Source organism: Micromys minutus, assembly GCF_963924665.1.
Source record: "Micromys minutus genome assembly, chromosome: 11".
NCBI classification, from domain to species: Eukaryota; Metazoa; Chordata; class Mammalia; order Rodentia; family Muridae; genus Micromys; species Micromys minutus.
The window spans coordinates 32,177,287-32,199,799 of record NC_137980.1 but is presented as its reverse complement, the minus strand read 5'-3'; the positions used below and the strand labels follow the sequence as shown (position 1 = coordinate 32,199,799).

The following is a 22,513-nucleotide window of genomic DNA, read 5'->3' as shown; positions in this document are numbered from 1 at the left end:
GAGGAGAAGTCCTCGGTCCTATGATGTCTTGGTTCTCCAGTGTAGGGGAATGCCAGGGTGGTGAGTTGGCATTGGGTGGGTGGGAGGGGGATCATCCTCATAGAAGCAGAGGGATGGAGGATGGGAGAGGAGAGAACTGGGAAAGGGGATAACATTTAAAATGTAAATACATAAAATATCCAACAAAATAAAAAATAAATAAATAAAAATAAGACTAGCCAGAAAAAGAAGATGAAAGATAAAAGGTGCAGGAGAAGTGTCTAATAAATCCTACTTTTCATTACTGGATAATACCTGGCTTGCTAAAGACAAAGTAATGTCACATGGTACTGCTACCAACCATGTTTCTTCTGCTTTGGGTATTTAGTAAGTTTCAAATAGGCAGTCTTCCTCCTATCGGATGTGTAAATAAGCATTTGGAATATCATTGTTACATTGCACTTTCTAACAAGTGCAACATCTCTTTTTTTTTTTTTTTCTAACAAGCTGTTCTTGCTTCAGAGGCTACCAAGAATGTCCCATAGAATTCAGAAACCTAATCTCTTTAAAGCAACCAGTCCCTTTCTCTTCAAGCCCCCTCCTTTCAACCCTGTTCCACTTGGTCTCCAAATCTAACTGTTCCTTTTCTAGCAAGTCCAAAATTTAAAATCCATTAAAATTGCAAATTAACAAAGAATACAATTCATAAGCGTGGCTTTATATTTTTGCTGCCTATAATCTAGTCCATATATAATTGAGCAACTGAAAATAGCCATGCTTGAGGGTGGGGAGACATGTTTTAAATACCTTTTATGGGCGATTTTTTCAAAACCCTCTGCTTTGTTTCTCCTTAGACTATTCTATTTTAACCCTCTGTCCACTTGCGGAGCTGTTTATTCTGACTGGGAACCCAGTGCCTAGGTAGAATAATATGACTCACTGGGTAAGAAACACAAGGAGGTTGTGTTGTGCCTCTTGAATTTCCTTTAAGTGTGCCTTTTCCTTTTCTTTTCATTTGTCTGACTCTGTGGCAGCGAATACTGATTATAAAGGATACACTGGCACCCCCAACTTCAGTCCGTTTTATCCATCTGTGTAGAGAAAGTTTGACAGGCGTGTGTGGGTGTGGATGTGTGTTGTGAGAATGTATAAGCGGGAATGCAAGCTTGGGAGAGTGGGAAAATGGACTGTGAGAATTTAAGTCTACCCCAAAGCCTTATTAGCAAGTCTGTTATTTATCTCAACTCACTTTGTAAGCAAGGCACATGGGTGTCATTTTCTTCCGGCGCTCTCTGATTACAAAGGCATAACCAGTGGAGCTGAGAGCTGCTGTCCCAACGGCCTCTCGAGGAATGTCCACCAGTAAAACCAGGTTTGTAGGTTCATAGGTTGCTACACAAGCAAAGCAAAGTTCAGGAGATCACAATGCGGCAGTAGAGACAGCAAGGCCAGGCAGGCGAGCTCCCTGTTCAGTGCATTGTCTATGGCCCGGTTTCCGCCCTCGACGCTATATTGATTACTTTGACAGTTTTCTCCTTGGCTTACCTTTCATTTTCTCATTCTTTGCTTTCTCTAGTTGCTCACCGCTTTCTTCTTTCATACCTCTTATCATTTCTTTCTTAATTTTTTTAAGGTTGTGTGTATTTATTTTAAGGCAGATGATAAACTGTAGGTCTTCCGGGATGCTTCAGTTTCTGGGATGGTATAAAGAATTTAAACCATAGAACAGTAGACTGCACAAGCAATAGGATATGGGCTCAAGTGTTCTGAAACTTAGAAGGCAAGCGATGGCTTCTCAAGAAACACAATTACAATCATCTTGCTAACAATACAGCATTCTGGAGTAGTTAAGCAGTGGAACCGGTAATACCGAGTTACTTTTCTGCTATTTTTCTCCCAAAGCAAGTTCTTTATGCTGACATTTCCAGTGTTAAGAACCACAAACACCGCTAAGTTGTCTTCACCCTTTGCTTTACCAAGGACGTTCTCTTCCTCCATGTTGATCTGAAGGATGAACAAAGTCTCGAGGGGTGCGTTTCAGAAGATAAACTGCAGCATGAAGTCCCCCGATGTTCACCCAGACTGTATGGACCTTCCGCCACACATGTCCCATTCCAGACAATGCCTTGGAAAAACATTTCTTGTCCTGAGTAAGCAGTACAGCTCTACCTGTCCCTAGTCTACAGACACGGCTCATTTCCCGAAGGCAAACTGAATATAGATTCCAATTTCTCTTCTTGGGACCCATCCTTTTTCCAAATGGCATAACTGCTACAATAATATCCACAGAAGCAGTTTGCCGTGGGAGGTTGCAGATATCCCACTGAGCAGCATCAGTGGGCAAACCCCAGGATGTTTTTCCATCTTTAATCTGGCTCTTAGTCAATGGAGATGAGATGCTATTTGCTGCTCTGTTCACTGCCAGTGGGTTGCTGTCCCCAGCAATATGGTAACAGTGAGACCACTCAGTATCCCCCTCTGTTGGTATTACCCCTGTTCCACACACTGGATCCATTATCAGTCGTTTAGGTTCATATAGCCTGAGCCTCCCATAGGCAAGGGTTGACCTAAGAGTTGTAGGTCCAAAATGTGTAATATTTCTGCGATGGAGAATCTCCTCTGTCAGTGCCATAGTAACAATGACTTCATTATCGTGGATGTTCAGGAGAACCTCTACATCCGAGTTGGCCATATCAGCCTTCCATTTAAAGTACTCTGGATTAGCACCTCCAAAATCTCCCGCAGCCTCCCTGGAGGTAAAGCAGTGTTTCTCTCCTGCTCTGTTGCAGGTAGCTCTAAACTTCTGGACTTGTGGTTCAGTGTCTTCCCTTAGGCTTTGACCAGTTTCATCTTTGCAAGATGCCAAGACCTCACCTACTAAGGTTTGATATCTCTTCTTTGATGGCTGGATTTTCATAGTAGTCCAAGATATGTCAATCTGAGGTGCTGTTGGCAAGTTTTTTTCTTACTGTGTTTCTCATCTGCTTTGTCTCCTTGTCCATAGTCAGCCTTCTCTTTATCCGCACTCTGATTTGCCTTTCTGCGCTTTGCTTTCTTCTTCTTGAAAGTGGTGTTAATTTGCTAAACTTTTAAAGGGTCTGAACATGGGAGCTTTCCAGACAGTTCTTCAAAGACTCTTAGAACTTCCTCCTTTGTAGCTTTGAACTGGTCATCTTTAAACTCCTGAACAATCACAAACAAGTTATCAACTGATCTCAGACAGTGAACCTGAGACAGATTTTTTACTGCAATATCAAAATATATCTTGCCCCAGTCTTTGCTGATTCTGCACGATGACTTCAACTTCTCTCTCACTTCATCTGCAGCGGTTTCTTCAAAGCCAGTAGGTACAGTGGCTCCAAGAGTAACTTGGAGAGGCTCAGACTCACTTCTGACACCACTTTCTAACAGGGGTACAGGCTTCTTGTTCTCATGAAGGTTTATATCCAAGTGCTCTCTGGTAGCTTCTTGAGTGTCAGACAGGATGGAAATGGTTTTTAAAAGGTCTAACAGTCTAGGCTGTAAGCACAGACCCTTTCAATCGCTGCACCTGTGAGCTCAGCTCGCTCAGCCCTGTAATCATTTCTGTCATCTACTAAAAGTTCTCTTATTTTTTTTCCCTTTTGCATATGCTAAATTTTATTTTCTTCTGTAACTATATGCTCCTTCAATCCTTGTGATTGCTGAGTGGTCTAAGTTGTTACATGAATTATCTAAAGCAGCCAGAGCTTCCTTAGATGAACTCACTTCTCAGTTAGGGAAGGTGCATAGAGCTAGCCCATGAGGGTGTTCACAGAGCAAGAAGCAACAAGGTCAGCCAGTGAGCCAGAGTATTGGTTGCCATAACCGGTATCCACACATGATTTTCTTAAAACTATCTTCACTCATAGGATTTGGTTGTCCCATATCATCACTGTAGTAGATCTGCTCTGAGACTCAGAGAAGGTAAGGCTGAACTAAGCTCATAATCACACCATGGTCAAAGATAAAAAATAGGGCATGAGCTGAGGTTCCCTAGCTGCAAATTTTATTGGTGTTTTTAAACATATGGCTGAACGTAGAATGCATCTTAAGCTCATCATGTACATAGCTTGAACAAATGTCAGTTTTTCCAACTAAGCAGGCTGCACCTATGCCCTGCTGCCAAAGTAATCATTTCAGATCGCTGTTGAAAGACATCAAGTGTCAGACCATTTCTCTTTAGGTGAATAGTCTTCTTTATTAGTTACTGAAAATCAAAGTAATGAAACAGTTAAAACTGTGGTCTAGTCATCTCCAATAAGCTCAAATGGTTTCCAGGTTGTTTTCATCTGAGATTTTCCTGATATTGGCTGGTCTCCTCTAGACAAGAATTAAGTGATTTGCTTAAGAAAGAAAAATATTGAGAAATGTTTCTATTTTTTGCAGAGATTAAATCTGTTGGATGTTCAGTGCCTTGTCTTAATAGTAACTAAACAGCGTGATGAGACAGATGTTGAAGAAACTTGTGTATTAATTATACGTCTCCATTTAGACTTCATCAACTAATGAAATTGTTAGTCCTAAAGAGTCAGTTACATTTTCTTACTTTCCATGACTCTATGAGGATAAGTAAGAATGCATATATAATCCTGATTTTGCCTCCACAGAGTTTTTGGCCATTATGTAAACATTTATTTTCATGAATCATAAGCAATATTATTCTGAATTCAATGTCACTATGTCCTTGTCTCAGCTATCATTAACTGGCTTTCCTTGATAGCAAGTAGGTTACATACTCACTGTTTGATTCATACTGCTCTCATTATTTCTTTTGAGCTTGGAGAAGAATAAAATATGATAAAATAATATGGTAAAAATACATGTATATAGTATATATATATGTGTGTGTGTGTGTATGTATATATAGAATATACTATATAGTATACTATATTTAGTATAGCAAATATAGGTGTGTATGTATATATATATGTGTGTGTGTGTGTGTATATATATATACATGCCCATATATACATGAATATATGTTTATATACATGTATGTATATATAGTATACTATACAGTATATATATATATATATATATATATATATATATATATATGTATGTATGTATACACACACACACTATACATTTCTGTCATTCAAAGCTCTTGTGTTGAGACTAATCGTCAAGGCCAGTGTGTTGGGAGGAGGGAGGAAGTGATGGACCAAGGATCTAAAGTCCTCTGGTAAACTGAGAAACTCAGGACAAGAACTGAGAGCACAGCAGGCTGTTAGACTCCAGGAAGCATCTAATGAGACAATCAGCATGCCAACCATTTCTGGTATTTAGCACTCTGAGATTGCAGGGGAACTGACCCACAGATAATATTTTCCATCCCAAAATCTTATGTTTTCTGACCTAGAAAACCCTGACCCTCCTGTGACTCACTTCTGGGGAGATTCTGGAGTTCACGCATTCTGATTAAAAACAAATTGTATAGAGGCTGCTCAACACTGTCTTTTATTTCCATGTTACCCACCTTGATCCCAATCTAATGAGAGCATTCTAGTCTCTGCCCTATAAAGAGATACATGCCATCATCACAAGAGTGGGCTAGTAATCATGGAAACGGACCGATATGAGACCATGTTTATCTGCTATTGTTCATTTGCATTCTTTTCTTTTTTTCATGATGATAATTTTTTTCAATTTTATTAGATATTCTCTGTATTTACATTTCAAATGTTATACCCTTCCCCCCACACTCCTCCCTCCTCCCCCTCAACTTGCTTCCGTGAAGGTGCTCCCTCTCCAAATCACCCTCTCCACCTCAGTGCCTTGGCTGGTTGATGATGTTCTTCTTCCCACAAGGTGGCAAACCTTTCAGCTCTTTCAGTCCTTTCTCTAGCTCTTTCATTGGGGTCCCCATGTTCAGTCTGATGTTAGACTGCAAGCATCCTCATCTGTATCTATATGACTCTGGGAGAGCCTCTGAAGAGACATCCATGTCTGGTTCCTGCCAGTAAACTCTTCTTGGCATCAGCAATAGTGCTTGGGTTTGGTGGCTGCATATGGGGTAGTTCTCAGAGTGAGGCGGTCTCTGTAGATCTTTTCTTCAATCCCTGCTCCTCTATTTGACTTGTATTTCCTCTCCTGCTCTGTTCTTTCTTCTAAGAAGAACTGAGACATTCACATTCTGGTCTTCCTTCATTTTTTTCTCATTATTTTTATAAGATATTCTGAATTTACATTTGAGATGTTATCCCTTTCCCCCACCCCACCCCCATCCACCCTCCCCCTCCATTTGCCTTCAAAAATGCGCACTCCCTCCTAATCACCCCCTCCAATCCCCTTGGCATTCCCCTACACTGGGAAAACATGCCCTCCCTGGGTCAAAAGCCTCTTCTCACATTAATGCCAGACACTGGTATCTTCAGCTACATATGCAAATGGATCAATAGGTAACTCAATGTGATCAAAGGTTGGTATTTTAGTCCACGGGAATTTTGGAGGGTTTGGGGTTTGGTTGGTTGATAATGTTGTTCTCCCCATGAGGTTGCAACTCTTTTCAGCTCCTTTGGTCCTTTCTTTAGCACCCTCACTCAGGTCCCAGAGTTCAGTCTGATGGTTAGCTACAAGCATGCACAGCTTTATCTCTGTGACTCTAATGTAATCCCTGAGGAGGCATCTCTATCTAGTTCCTGCCAGTGAGTACTTCTTGCCATCAGCTACAGTACTTGGATTTGGTGGCTGCATATGTAGTGGATCTCTGGGTGAGTCTTCTATTTGACCTTGCATTTCCTTTCCTGAGAGTCTTGTTCTCCCTTCTAAGAAGGACTAAGGCATCCCAATTTTGGCCTTCTTTTTTTCTTTCTTTTTTTCTTTTTCTTTTTCTTTTCTTTCTTTCTTTTTTTTTTTTTGTTTTTTTTTTGTTTTTGAGCTTCATAAAGTCTGTGACTTGTTTCTTGGGTATTCACAGCTTTCTAAGGTGAGTATCTGTTTATCACTGAGTTTATACCATGTGTGTTCTTTTGTGACTGTGTTACCTCATGCAGGATGATAGTCTCTAGTTCCATCCATTTGCCTAAGAATTTCATGAAGTCATTATTTCTAATAGCTGAGTAATACTCCATTGTGTAAATGTACCACACTGTCTGTATCCATTCCTCTGTTGAATGACATCTGGGTTCTTTCCAGCTTCTGGCTGTTATAAATAAGACTGCTGTGAACATTGTTTAGCATGTGGCCTTGTTATATTATTTAGCATTCTTTGAGTATATATATGCCCAGGAGTGGTATATCTGGGTCCTTAGGTAGTACTATGTCCAATTTTCTGAGGAACGGCCAGACTGATTTTGAGAGTGGCTGTACCAGCTTACAACCCCACTAGCAGTGGAGGGGTGTTCCTCTTTCTCCACATTCTCGACAGCATCTGCTGTCACCTGAGTTTTTGATTCCAGCCATTCTGACAGGTGTGAGGTGGAATCTTAGGGTTATTTTAATTTGCATTTCCCTGATAACTAGGGATGTTGAGCATTTCTTTAGGTGTTTCTCAGCCACTTGATATTCCTCAGTTGATAAATCTCTGTGTAGCTCTGTTCCTCATTTTTAATAAGATTATTTGATTGTCTAGAATCTATCTTCTTGAGTTCTTTGTATATATTGGATATTAGCCCTCTATCAGATGTAGGATTGGTAAATACCTTTTCCTAATCTGTTGGTTGCTGTTTTGTCCTTTTGACAGTGTCCTTGGCCTTACAGAAGCTTTGCATTTTCATGAGGTTCCCTTTGTCCATTCTTGATCTTAGAATATAAGCCATTGGTTTTCTGTTCAGAAAAAATTTCCTGTGCCTGTGTGTTCTAAGCTCTTTCCCGCTTTCTGTTTTATTAGTTTCAGTGTACCTGGTTTTAGGTGGAGGTTTTTGATCAACTTAGACTTGAGCTTTGTACAAGGACATAAGAAAGAATTGATTTGCTTTCTTCTGCATGCTGACTGCCAGTTGAACCCAAACCATTTGTTGAAGGGGCTGTCCTATTTCCATTTAATGTTTATAGCTTCTTTGTCAAAAATCAAGTAACCATATGTGTGAGGGTTCATTTCTGGGTCTTCCATTCTATTCCATTGGTCTACCTGCCTTTCTCTGTACCAATACTATGCAGTTTTAATCACAATTGATCTATTATACATCTTAAGGTCAGGGATGGTAATTTCCCCGGAAGCTTTTTATTTTTGACTATGTTTTTTGCTAGCCTGGGTTTTTTATGATTGGAAATAAATTTGCAAATTGTTCTTTCTAACTCTATGAAGAATTGAGTTGGAATTTTGATGGGAATTGCACTGATTTTGATGATTGCCTTAGGCAAGATGGCCATTTTTACAATGTTGATCCTTCCAATCCATAAACGTGGGAGAGCTTTCCATATTCCAAAGTCTTCTTCTATTTTCTTCTTCAGTAACTTGAAGCTCTTGTCATATATATCCTTCACTTGTTTGGTTAGGGTTACTCCAAGGTATTTTATATGTTTTGTGACTATTGTGAAGAGTGTCAATTCTCTAATTTCTTTCTCAGCCTGTTTGTCCTTTGAGTAGAGGAAAGTTACTGATTTGTTTGAGTTAATTTTATATCCAGCCACTTTGCTGAAGTTGTTTATCAGCTGTAAAAGTTCCTTGGTACAATTTTTGGGGTCACTTAAGTATACTATCATATCATCTGCATATAGTGATATTTTGACTTCTTCCTTTCCAATTTCTACCCCTTTGACTTCTTTTTGTTGTCTTATTGCTCTGGCTAGTACTTCCAGTACTATATTGAATAGGCAGAGAGAAAGTGGACAGCCTTGTCTTATCCCTGATTTTAGTGGGTGCTTGAAGTTTCTCACCATTTACTTTGATGCTGGCTACTGGTTTGCTGTATATTGTATTTACTGTGTTTAAATATAAACCTTAAATACCTAATCTTTTCAAGACTTTTAATATGAAGAGCTATTGAATTTTGTCATATGCTTTCTTAGCATCTAGAGAAATGATCATGTGATTTTTTTTCTGTGAGTTTATATATATACTGGATGACATTGATGGATTTCTGCATATTGAACCATACTTGCATCCCTGTGATGAAGCCACCTTGATCATGATGAATGATCATTTTGATGTGTTCTTGGATTCGGTTTGCAATAATTTTATTGAATATTTTATCATCAATGTTTATGAAGGAAATTGGTCTAAAGTTCTCTTTTTTTGTTGGGTCTTTGTGTGGTTTAGGTATGAGCATAATTATGGCTTTGAAAAAAATGAGTTGGGTAGTATTTCTTTTGTTTCTATTTTGTGGAATAGTTTGAAGAGCATTGATATTAGTTCTTCTATGAAGGTCTGATAGAATTCTGCACTAAAACCTAAAACCATCATGTCCTGGGCTTTTTTTTTTTTTTTTTTTTTTTTTTTGGTTGGGAGGATTTTTATAGCTGCTTCTATTTCTTTAGAGGTTATGGGACTGTTTAGATGGTTTATATGATTCAGATATAACTTTGGTACCTGCATCAGTCTAGAAAATTGTCCATTTCCCTAGATTTTCTAGTTTTGTTGACTATAGGTTTCCTTGAATTTACTAGGTTTCTGTTGTTATGTCTGCCATTTCATTTCTCATTTTGTTAATTTAGATATTCTTGCTGTGCCCTATGGTTAGTCTGGCTAAGGGTTTATCAATCATGTTGATTTTCTCAAAGAACCAGCTCTGGGTTTTGTTGATTATTTGTATAGTACTTTTTGTTTCTACTTGGTTGATTTCAGTTCCTAGTTTGATTATTTCCCGCTGCCTACTTCTCTTAGGTGTATCTGCTTCTTTCTGTTCTAGAGCTTTCAGTTGTGCTGTCACATTGTTAGTGTATGCTCTCTCCAGTTTATTTTTGGAGGAACTGAGTGCTATGAGTTGTCCTCTTAGCACTGCTTTCATTGTATCCCATAAGTTTGATTATTTTTTACTTCACTTTCATTAAATTCTAAAAAGTCTTTGATTTCTTTCTTTATTTCTTCCTTGACCAAACTATCATTGAGGAGAGCATTATTTAGCTTCCATATATATGTGTGCTTTTTGTTTTTGTTGTTGTTGTTATTGAAGACCAGCCTTAGTAGATGGTGATCTAATAGAGTGCAGGGGATTATTTTGATCTTCTTGTATCTGTTGAGGCCTGTTTTGTGACTTGCTATGTGGTCAGTATTGGAGAAGGTACCTACCATGAGGTGCTGAGAAGAAGGTATAATTTTTTTGTTTTTAAATAAAATATTCTGTAGATGTCTGTTAAATTCATTTGGTTTGTAACTTCTGTTAGTTTCACTGTGATTCTGTTCAGTTTCTGCATCCATGACCTGTCCATTGATGAGAGTCGGGTGCTAAAGTCTCGCACTATTATTGTGTGTGGTGTAATATATGCTCTGAGCTTTACTAGAGCTTCTTTTATGAACGTGGGTGCTCTTGTGTTTGGAGCATAGATGTTCAGTATTGAGAGTTTGTCTTGAAAGACTTTTCCTTTGATGAGTAAAAAGTGCTCTTCCTTGTCTTTTTTGATAAATTTTGGTTGAAAATCTATTTTATTCAGTATTAGGATAGCTACTCCACCTTGTTTCTTGGGACCACTTGCTTGGAAAGTTTTTTTTACAACCTTTTACTTTGAGGTAAAGGTAGTGCCTGTTTTTGTTGCTTAGATGAATTTCCTGTTTGCAGCAAAATGTTGGATCCTGTTTATGTGTCCAGTCTGACAGTCTATGTTTTTTTTTTTTTTTTTTAATTGGGGAATTGAGTCCATTGATGTTAAGCGATATTAAGGAATAGTGATTGTTGTTTCCTGTTATTTTTGTTGTTTTAGACTTTAGTATGCTTTTCTTCTTTGCTGTTTGTTGCAAGAGGATTGGTTTCTTGATTTTCCTAGGGTGAAGTTTTCCTTTTTGTGGTGAAGTCTTTCATCTATCATCCTTTGTAGGGCTGGATTTGTAGACAGATATTGTGTAAATTTGCTTTTGTCTTGGAATGTCTTAGTTTCTCCATCTATGGTGACTGGGAGTTTTGTTGGATATAAAAACATGGGCTGAAACTTGTGTTCCCTTAGGGTCTGTATGATGTTATTTCAGGATCTTCTAGCTGTCATAGTCTCTGTTGAGAAGTCTGGTGTAATTCTGATTGGTCTGCCTTTATACGTTACCTGTCCTTTTTCTCTTACTGCTTTTAGTATTCTTTCTTTATTTTGAGCATTTGTTGTTTTGACTATGATGTGTCAGGAAGAATTTCTTTTCCAGTCCAATGTATTTGCGGTTCTTTAGGCTTCTTGTATGTTTTGTGGTTATCTCTTTTATTAGGTTAGGGAAGCTTTCTTCTATAATTTTGTTGAAATATTTACTGGGCCTTTCAGTTGGGAGTCTTTGCTCTCTTTTACATCTATTATTCTTAGGTTTGGTCTTCTAATTGTGTCCTGGATTTCCTGGATGTTTTGGGTTAGAATCTTTTTGATTTTTGCATTTTCTCTGATGTGTCAATGATTTTTATGGTATCTTCTGCTCCTGAGACTCTCTCCTAGCTCTTGTATTCTGTTGGTGATGCTTGCATCCATGACTCCTGATTTTCTTTCTTCAGGTCTTTCCTAGATTTTCTAACTTCAGGGTTGTCTCCTTTTGTGTTTTCTTCATTGTTTCTATTTCTGTTTTCAGTTCCTTTATCTGGTTGTTTGTGTTTTTCTTTAGCTCTTTAAGTGCCTTTTGTGTTTTCTCTTTAAGGGCTTCAACTTTTTTGCATGTATTCTTCTGGTTTCCCTGTACTTTTTTTAAGTGTGTTATGTATGTGCTTCTCAACGATCTCCATCATCATCAGGAAGTATGATTTCAAGTCTAAATCTTGTTTTACTGTGAGTTGGGATATTCACTATTTGCAGTGGTGGGAGAACTGGGTTCTGATGTTGCCAGGTTGTCTTGGTTTCCATTTTTTAGAGTCTTGTGCTTGCCTTTTGCCATCCTGTTACAGGTGATGTTAGGTGATTTTGTTGTCTCTTTCTGGAGCTTGTCTCTCTTGTAGGTCTGTGGGCCCATGGTCTCCAGAGGAAGATTGTTCTGGGATGTTCATCTCTCCAGGTAGGCTGTGAGATCCGATGGCAGAGTCCTGATGCAGCTGGGCTGGATCTGGCCCTGGGCCAGAGTGTGTACTCCCAGGCAGTACTGCCGCTTGAGCCGAACAAGAATTCTGGGCAGCCCCTCCCTGGGGTATACAGTGGACAGAAGAAGTTAACTCACCCTTCTACTTAGGGTGGAGAGCAAGTGCTCCTGCAGCTCTTCCAAGCTCCCAGTGAACTGTGGGCAGGCGGCCCTGATGAAATTCACTCATTTGCATTCTTATCATCCTGCCATCTATCATTCAATGACAGAGCAACCAAGGGGTCTCGCCTACTGGGAGCACAAAAATCTTGTTCTCATGGAGAAGCACTAGAAGAGAGGTTGTCTTTTCAACTGAAGAGATATATAACCTGCTTTCTGCCCTGAAGACTGTGAATAAATGTCTCCAAGGGCCTTGGTGACCCCTGTGGTATCTGTATTTTCAAAACCATGTCTGGCTTCCCAAAGCACACTGCAGCAGGGCCAGAGGTAGCTAATAGTCTAGGTGACCTCTGTGTTATCTGTGTGACCAGGGGCACTTCTATGCTCCCACAAATAGGACTGGCAATCGATTAATAATCTGAGTGACATTGGCTCCATCTGTATGACTGAGACCACACCAGATCTCTACCCAGGCCCTTAAGTTAACACTTGTAGCCAATCTTTAGAGCCTGTCTTCATGAAAAAAGTGATATTAACAGTCTTCTTTGAGAAGATTGTTAATTATTCATGCTTCATTTTGCACACAGAATTGTGTTATACTAGGAAAAACTGTGGTGGTTACAATCTCAAAGTTGGAGCCAGCACCTGCTACTGAGTTTGGTTGAGAGGAACTTCTTTCGTGCTTCATACAAATTGTGATTCTTCTGGTCATGGTGTTTGCGGACAAATACACATACACACACACACACACATACACACACACACACACACACACACAAACACACATATTCACCAAATGCCAGAGCTATGAAAAATAGAGTTTCTTACAAGTTTCTCAGTAGTGTTCTATTACAGCAACATATATAGAGCTAATATAACTGACAACCAGCCCAAAAAATTGAAAATTATGTCTAAAATAATATTTTCCTTTGAGTCACCATTTTAATGTATACTGCGTTGAAGATATTATTTAGGGAATTTTTATTTTTGTAAAATATTGTCTCTTCAGTAAATGACAAAATCCACTCTATGCCATGCCCTATTAATATAACCATCTTTAGTTTTGCCTATTTCTTGAAAGGGAAGGTGTTCTGAACAAAACACCAATGGCTCAAGCTCTAAAGTCAAAGATTAACAAATGGGACTTAATGAGATTGCAAAGTTTCTGTAAGGCTAAGGACATCGTCAAGAAAACAAAACGGCAGCCAACAGAATGGGAAAAAATCTTTATCAACTCCACATCAGATAGAGGCCTAATATCCAAGGTATACAAAGAACTCAAAAAGCTAGACACCAGAGAATCAAACAATCCTATTAAAAAATGAGGTACAGAGCTAAACAAAACGTTCTCAATTGAGGAAAATTGAATGGCTGAGAAACATCTGAGGAAGTGCTCGACATCCTTAGCCATCAGGGAAATGCAAATCAAAACAACCCTGAGATTACACCTCACACCAGTCAGATTGGCCAAGATCCAAAACTCAGATGACAGCAGATGCTGGCGACGTTGCAGAGAAAGAGTAACACTTCTCCACTGTTGGTGGGGTTGTAAACTGATACAACCACTCTGGAAATCAGTCTGGCGATACCTCAGAAAATTGGACATAGTACTACCTGAAGACCCAGCTATTCCACTTCTGGGCATATACCCCAGAGACACTTTAATATACAACAAAGAGACTTGCACCACAATGTTCATAGCAGCTCTATTTATAATAGCCAGAAGCTGAAAAAAAAATCAGATGTCCTTCAGTAGATGAATGGATACAAAAATTGTGGTACATTTACACAATGGAATACTACTCAGCCACCAGAAACAATGACTTAACCAAATTCTTAAGAAAATGGTTGCATCTAAAGAATATCATCCTGAGTGAGATAACCCAGTCACAAAAGAACAGACATAATATGCAGTCACTGATAGTGGGATGCTAACCCCAGAGGCTCGGACTGCCCCAGAAACAACTCACAGACTGTGTGAAGTTCAAGAAAAAAAAAGAAAAGAAAACAAAAAAAAAAAGTCAATCTTTACACACCAAGAACACACTGACAAATTCTGGGTTACACTCTGTATTACATGTACTTTTTGCTCATTGTAAAAAAAAAAAAAAAAAAAAAAAAAGCTATTAAATTGCCAAAAAATTATAAAATGTATTATGCGTATAGTAAATATTCTCACATAAAATTTAAAAAATAAAATCCATATTAATATTCTCAAAAAAAATGAAAGGGAGGCGTTCACAGTGGCATATCAGATCTTCAAGCTTTTCAGTCTACACTTACAAGACAGTATTACTACTCTTCTAGTTCTTTTTTATTAGCCAAATTTATTATTCTTTAAAAACATTCTTTTCTATTATTCTTGTAAATATCATAATCAGACCATAAATAATAGTCATAGTCATGTCTGACCCTTGATTTCCTATATGAGGATTCTATGGTGCACTTGGTTTCCTTCCCTACTAGATTTCCATTTATCTTCTGTGGACTCAGCACTGCTCCCCAGAGTGTAGTTTCTGAATTGCAATTAAGAGCTCCAAGCCCATATGTCATAGGTATGTTTTGGATTATTTTCTTTCCAAATACCTAGGTTCATTATTTTATCCCTGAGGCTATTTCTCATTCTTTTCATGGGGTTCACCATGCTTTACATTTCCTGGCTTGTCACTGTTTTATCCAAAAGAGCTTAGGGTCAGTAGGAAACTTGGGGATTCTATTATGAATACTTCTTTTTCCACAGTTTCTGAGATGGTAGCAAGACAAGCCTATAAACTGACCTGACACAGAATTCTTGAATAATTTGTTCAAATGCAAAAATTCATGGGAGGGAATTAAACATTGCGTTGCTCTTTCAGTGAGCACATAACACAGTTCTGAATCAATATGATTTAGAAAATGAGTACATTCAATCAACTCAGTGACTTACAGGGACTACAGGAGGCCCCATAAGAAACTTAGCAAAAGGCAAAGAATAAATAAACTCCATAGTGTGAATCTAAGATTTTTTCAAATCTGTTCTTCCTCAAAAGTTACTGGGCTAGACCATTGGTGTGCTATTGGCCCTTAACATCTACAACCAATCAAAGGTGCAAAGTGTTTTTCTTAACATTCATGAGATTCGTGGCAGAGAATAGAATTTCAAAAATTTTGCTTGCTATGTTAGGAAAAAATTCACAGAAAGAAATGTAGATCTCTAGACTGTGAAAATAAATATTATAGCTTTTTTCTTTTAGAGCTTACATTACCTCTTCCATCCCAACAGGTCCTGTTGGCTTCTATCAGTTATTAACATTACCTTTCCCAATTAGTGTTTTCCCTGGAACATCTCTCAAAGTCAGTACATTAGAAAGGATACCTTGATTTGATCAGAAGAGGAAAAGTTGGTACAAATTTAGACATAAATATTTCTGGAAGCTCTGGAATTTAAAAGAACTTCAAGAAACTTTGCTTTATTATAATTCACATATTGTTTTTATCCGTACTGGGTCTACTCGACACTGAGGACGAAGGCTCCCAGGTACACCTGAAAGAGAATTGTCTGGATTAAGGATAGTCTCTGAGAATATCTGTTAGGTGTGTCTTGATTAAGATAATTAGTGTGGAAAGGCAGATGTTAATTGTGGATAAAAACACTTCCTGAGCAAGGATCCTGGACTATAAAAAACAGAGATGGTAAGCTGAATAGTATCCTGCATCAATCAATTCAGTACTCAATGCTCTTGGATAAGAATAGAAATTGACCAGTTTTCTCAGTCTCCTGCTGCTCCGAGTTCTCTGCCAAAATGGACTGTGACCTCAAGTTCTGTGCCCAATTAAACCTTTTCTTTCCTAAATTGCTTTTGTCATAGTATTTTATCACGTCAGCCAGAAAAGAAGCTAAGGCCCCAGATCAACAGTTGAGATACTTACTGGTAGGTGGATGTTTGCAATCAAGGATGCTATACTTCAGACATTTTCCAGGTTGTATGTGAAGCATAGCCTCGTTGAATCCTGTGGCTCATCTTTGTGCTTCCCCGTGGGATTTAGGAGCAGTTGTTGTGACACATCTCATACAAGCTGCAAAACGTCTTACGTACTCAAGTCCCAAACTCCTAAAACAAGAACTTCAGAATTATACAGTATCAACAGCATGTGGCATTGAGTCTCAAAGTCTTGGTCATTTGGAAAGATGTTCCCAAAGTCACCCTGAAATAGACCTTCAGAGGATATACAATTGAACTGAGTTTCATATATATATATATATATATATATATATATATATATATATATATATATATATATATATGATATATATATAGTTACCATCTCACTTCATATACTTTCCCCCCACTCCGTCATCTTCTTCACTTTAAGCCAAAGTACTATTTCTTGCAACCACCATATAAACAAATGTAACCCACCATCTTTGTCTCCAGCTTTGTCTTAAAGAAACCCAAGTCAGCACAGTGCCTGCACTTAGGATTCAACAAGACACTTATTGAACATGCTATTTTATTACCCTTGAAAAAGTGGTAAATTATGACAATAGCACTTAGCAATAATAAGTATATCTGCTATTATCAAACAAAGGGAAAGGAACTTTTGTTTACTGAGAGTAGTTTGATGAAGAAGTTAAATCAGAAGGTGGTGATAAAAATTATATCAAAATGTCATCAAAGTTGTAGGAATACATATCTGATGTGGAAAATAGACAGGACTGAAGAAGAGGAACTTCATCTATGGTAAAAAGTTACACAACATGAAAATTATCTTTACTTATAAGTAACCATATTCAAAAATGTAAAGTTTGTGAGTAAATTTTAAGCTCTGTTCCTGTGGTTTAAAGGCATGGCGATCTGTGATCTTTTTTTTTTTTTTAAAGATACTCTGTATTTACATTTAAGATGTCATCTCTTTACCCTGCCCTTCCAGTTGCCTTCACAAAGGTGCACTCCCTTCTGATCCCTCTCTCCACACCATTGCCTTGTCATTCCCCTACAAAGGGAAAACATGCCCTCTTTGGACCAAAAGCCTCTTTTCACATTGTTGCCAGACACTGGTATCTTCAGCTAATACACAACTGGATCAATAGGTCTCTCGAAGTACACAGAGAGGTCGGTGTTTTACTCTATGGGAGTTTTGGAGGGTTTGGTTGGTTAATAATGGTGTTATCTTCCCATGAGGTGGCAACTCCTTTCAGCTCTTTAGGTCCTTTCTTTAGCAACCTCATTGGGATCCCCGAGTTGAGACCAATGGTTAGCTGCAAACATGTTCAACTGTATCTATATGACTCTAGCATAGTCCCTGAGGGGACATCTCTGTCTGGTTCCTGCCATTAAGTATTTTTTGGGACAAGCTATAGTGCTTGGATTTGGTGACTGCATATGTGGTGGATCCCCATGTGAGGCCGCTTCTGAGTGATTTTTTCTTCAACCCCTGTTTCTCTATTTACCCTTGCATTTTCTCTCATGAGAGTTTTGGTCTCTTTTCTAAGTAGGACTAAGGCATCCCCATTTTGGCCTTCCTTCTTTTTGAGCTTCATAATATCTGTTAATTGTTTCTTGGATATTGGGTATTCCGAGCTTTCTGGAGCTAGTATCTGCTTATCAGTGAGTGCATATCATGTGTGTTCTTTTGTGATTGTATTACCTCAATCAGGATGATAGTCTCTAGTTCCATACATTTGCTTACGAATTTCATATAGTCATTGTTTCTAATAGCTGAGTAGTACTCCATTGTGTAAATGTACCACATTTTCTGTATCCACACAACTGTTGATAGACATCTGGGTTCTTTCCAGCTTCTGGCTATTATAAATAAGGCTGCTATAAACATAGTGGAGCATGGCAATCTTGTGGTGGGAATAACACCATTCTGCCTTTATAACTTTATTGTGGATTGATTAAGAAGAAAGCTGGGGAATTAAGGAGACAGTTACAAAGACATTACCTCTATGGCTTAGTCTGGCTCACAAGCCAGGGACTGTCCCTCCGTAAACTCACTGAATATGGGATGCTGGTGTCAGGATGAGACAAAGATGGGTAATATACCTGTGTCCTTCATACAGCTGGAAATGAATAGAAACACACACGGTGGCCAGGAGTTGTCTAGTTTCTCCTTTCAACCATCAAATGCCACTTCTTCCTGCCAAGCACCGGAGCAGGATCATGAACATCCCACGAGTCAAACTCCCTCTGTATATAATGAGCCTCAGAGTGGGGGCACAGCAAGCTGGATGCTGTTACAAGGCTGGGCAGGAGTTGCTAAGGCTCGTGTCTATATAAGTTAGCAGACTACCACAACTCCTGCTATTTCTACTTCTCTTTTCTGGGAGGTTATCAAGCATACAATATAGATTTTGCTATGACATAAAATCAAAGTTAAAGCACACTATTGCCAGTAATAGCAACCAAGAAAAATGTATTTCCTCTCTCTGTCTATTCTCTGGCCCCTTCCCCTCTCTTTTTCTCCATTCTTCCTCTCAGTTTCTTTTTCTGTCTGAATAACTATGTGTTGTGATATGATGATTAATTCAATCATAGTAGTAATTGTTAACTATATAATGTCCACGCATCACATGTGTGTGTATCATATCATTATGCTGTAGACATTGACTATATATGGTTTTATTTGTCAGTGAAACTATAATGCATTCCAAAGCATGATATAGGAGTTGTTTTAGAATCTAAGTTACTATTAGGAAATGACAATAGAACATTCAGTGTAATCAGAAAGCTGGGGGATTGCAGTAGACAGTTGTATTCTTAGAGCAGAACCAGGAATACAGTAGGTCTCAGGCTAACCTGAATTCTACAGGAAGACTGTCAAAATCAAACCAAAACAAACACAGGCACAGTGTTGCCTGCCTGTAGCTTCAGTAAATCTGGAGGCAAAGACAGGCAGATTCCCAGACTGGCCAGCAAGACAAGCTTGCTTTGTGAACTCCAGGCCAGTGAGAGACTGTCTCAAAAACCACAAGATAGGCAGTTCCGGAAAAATGATACCAGAAATGTTCTATGGCCTCCATGTGCACCCACACACATATGCTAGCATGCATATGTACAAAAACACCCAGATGTCATTCTCTCTTATGATGTGAAAGATGCTTAAAGAGTTTACCAGCAGTCACAGTTGTACATCTCTGTCAGAGTGAATATTCAGTACCCATAGGCACTTACTGTCCAAGGGTTCTAATACATGCAGAATAAAATTCCTAGTGTTCAATCTATTTGCCTAATGAGACTAGTAAACATGAAAAAGACATTTAGGCCCTAGAAGGTAACAACACTGCAATCACATAGTAAATCACCATGTTCCTAAACACTTGAAAATTGAATATAAACGAATTTAAATTATCTTAAAATTCCATTTAAACTTATAAATTATTGTTATAATTTTCTAATGTTCTAGCATCTAAATATCTTAAGGAATAGGTAAATTGAAACTGGAGAGGTGGCTCACCACTTAACACACTTGCTACTCTTAAAAAGGACTAAAGATGGTTCTCAGAGCAACTCACAACAATCTGTAAGTCCAGCTCCAGAGGGATCCAATGTTTCCTTCTGGCTTCCTCAGATATCCCCATGCACACATAAATACAAAGCAAATAAATTTAAAAGAAAAAATAGGCAAAGTATGAACAAAATAACAAGGTATTTATTATTGCAGTTATAGTTAAAAAAAAAACAATTGAAGACTGCTGGAATTTAATATCTACTGGTCTGTCTTTTTCTTGTCTTGTATCTGTTTTTCATCCTGTTATGTATTTTGTTTGTTAATGTGAGTTGTAATGAGCTTAGCATTCACAGCTTCCTGGTAGCAACCTTTATAGATGTAAACGAACCGTTAGTGGAGGATTCTGGGTTGCTGCCTTAGAGTCTTCATTGAGCTGCGGGACAAAGATGCCCTCGGCTTTATTTCCCTGACAGTCATCCATGATGGATCACTGCTGCTGCATATGAAACAGACCTGAAAGTTGGTGACGTTTCCCTCCATTCTCATCAAGATACCATTCACACTACCATCAGAGCAAGATGAGCCCGTGTGAGTCTCCTTCCACTTTGCTATTGTGTGTGACTCCAGATTCCTCTTGGGGTGATGAGCAGCATTGACCACTGTTTTCTGTACATGGCTAGTTTTTCAGAAACCATTTGTTTTTCTAACTTTCATTTATACTATTCATTTGCTTTACCAGAGAGAAACAAAATAGCTCTAACTCATAAACTACATGTATACTTGACAGAAACCACAAAAGTTGTTTCTTATTCTTAACTTCTTTAAAAAGTATCCCCATTAAAACGAATTAGTCCAGACATTGAGAAGATTAGTATGAAGGTTTCTCAAGAAACTAGAAATAGAACTATTATCTGCTTTTGTTATATTGTTGCCGATATTCACCTGAATGGGTCAAAGTCAGAACACAATAAGGGTGCCTGCACTAAATGATGTTTATTGCAGCAACATTCATAATACCCAGATACCGATATCGGCTTAGGTCCTCATCAACACAAAATGTTGAAATATATAAGTGTGTGTGTGCACACATGCTATTCAGCCATAACAGAAGACAAAAATATCACTGGGAAGAAAATGGAGCATCATAATAAGCTAAATAATCAGATTGAGAAAAACAAATATCACACATTTTCTCATGCACGACCGTGAGATAGTTTGAAAAGGCTGTGACAGGAGTCTAGAGAGATGGCTCATGGGATAAGAGCACTGTCTGCTGTTCTTCAAGAGAAGTTAATTTTTATTTCTAGAACCCACATGACAGCTCATAAATGTAACTTCAATTCCAAAGGATCTGATATCCTACGTCAGGATTCCTACAGCACCTACAGTCATGCATAAGGACCACAGACACACAGGCAGGAAAAACGCTCATGCACATAAAATAGAGAAAGTAAAAACTCACATTAAAATGAAAGCATGATGGTAAAAGAGAGGCTATTGGAGGTAAGACAGGCCAAAGATAGAGAGGAGACACAGCCGTGAAATGTGAATACAAATGGCTACATTGTACAAACATATGAAAAACGCCACAATTAAACTCATTATTTTGGACAAGTAGTAGAGAGCAAGAAAGAAGAAAAATGGAATATGTACTAAAGTCCTCTTATTTTTTTTGTCTTGACTTAAATACATACATATATATTTTGCATACCTGTATATTTTACACACATATATATACAAACTTTCACACATTCAATTTACACCAATGAACAATAATGATAATTTTACTTCATGACCTAAGTGTTCTCAATTTTAGCAGTGGATCTTTTGCTAAGTGGAATCTTGACCACACTTTTCTTCTATGGCATTCTTAAACAACTTTCTTCTGTCAAAACTGTATGCTTCTTTCACATATGAACTTTCTCCCAATTCAACATAGTGAAACGCTTGCTTTTCTAGGAGACATGATTCTCTCCGATGGAAAAATGGCAGGAAGGATGATAATGATGAGGAGAATGAGGAGGATGGGTCTGCTGTTGAGGTATGCACATACTGGTCCAGTTGTAGGAGATAGTGCTAATAAGTACTAAATGTTTGAGAATGTCATGGGCTGACATTTTCTTTTTAGGGTCAAGTTTCAAGTTGACATTTTAATCTAGAATTATGTTTAACATTATATCCTTCTATCACTTTTTAAATGACATTTTGCAGCAAGCAAGTCCTGACACATGAAATGCAGCCTAGCAAGTGAGCCAAATGTTTCCGAATTTCCTAATGAGGAAATGAGAAGCTTCCTGACGTCATCCCAGTGACCATGCCAACAACATTGTAAAACTTGCTTTGGGTCAATAAACATTGTTGAGTATTCTTTATGAGAACCCCATTTCTCAGAAAATTCTGGGTTCCTTTTGTCATTTTCTCTGTGACTTAGCAGCTTCTTGTGTTTATGTTGACCCTTGACCTGCCTAAGACCCTGCCCACTCAGAACTGCTTTGTTGTGCTTGTTCTTTGGTTGGTTTTTAATTTTTATTTTTTAATCAGATTTGGTTTTAATTACATTCAAAGTAATGGCTTACATGGGTCACTGACCTCACTCCTTATCTTCTCATTCACACAGTCTCTCTCCCACTTCTCCATCTCCTTCTCCTCCAAGAAGGTAGAGCCCCCCAACCCTGGCACATTAAGTCTCTGCAAGGTTACGTCCTTCCTCTCCCATTGAGGCCAGACAAGGCAGCCCAGTTAGGGAAACTGATTCACCAGTCTGACAACAGCTTTTAGGACAGCCACTGCTCCTGTTGTTGGGCAACCCACATGATTGGGTTATTTGATTTGTTGGTCTCTAATTTT

General features: G+C 38.4%; 1 pseudogene across 1 annotated transcript; it reads right to left on the bottom strand.

The window, feature by feature from the left end:
* Positions 1 to 1,752: 1,752 nt before the first annotated feature.
* On the bottom strand, positions 1,753 to 20,147 carry LOC308427387 (tRNA (guanine(6)-N(2))-methyltransferase THUMP3-like; annotated as a pseudogene). Its single transcript has 2 exons — positions 20,055 to 20,147; positions 1,753 to 3,498 (listed from the first exon to the last, which is right to left on the bottom strand). The product of its transcript is annotated as a tRNA (guanine(6)-N(2))-methyltransferase THUMP3-like (transcript).
* Between the last annotated feature and the right edge of the window lie 2,366 nt (positions 20,148 to 22,513).